Below are 414 nucleotides of genomic sequence, written 5' to 3' on the forward strand. Positions count from 1 at the left end.
AAGATATTAAGAAGAGGTGGCAAGAATACACAGAACTGTACAAAAAAGATCTTCACGACCAAGATAATCACTATGGTATGGTCACTCACCTAGAGCCAGACAACCTGGAATGTGAAGTCAAGTGGGCCTTAGAAAGCATCACTATGAACAAAGCTAGTGGAGGTGATAGAATTCCAGTTGAGCTATTCCAAATCCTGAAAGATGATGCTGTGAAAGTGTGGCACTCAATATGCCAGCAAATTTGGAAAACTCAGCAGTGGCCACAGGACTGGAAAAGGTCAGTTTTCATTCCAATCCCCAAGAAAGGCAATGCCAAAGAATGCTCAAACTACCACACAATTGCACTCATCTCACACGCTAGTAAAGTAATGCTCAAAATTCTCCAAGCCAGGCTTCAGCAATATGTGAACCGTG

The sequence above is a fragment of the Bison bison genome, unplaced genomic scaffold (assembly GCF_000754665.1).
Source record: "Bison bison bison isolate TAMUID 2011002044 unplaced genomic scaffold, Bison_UMD1.0 scf7180017864533, whole genome shotgun sequence".
NCBI classification, from domain to species: domain Eukaryota; kingdom Metazoa; phylum Chordata; class Mammalia; order Artiodactyla; family Bovidae; genus Bison; species Bison bison.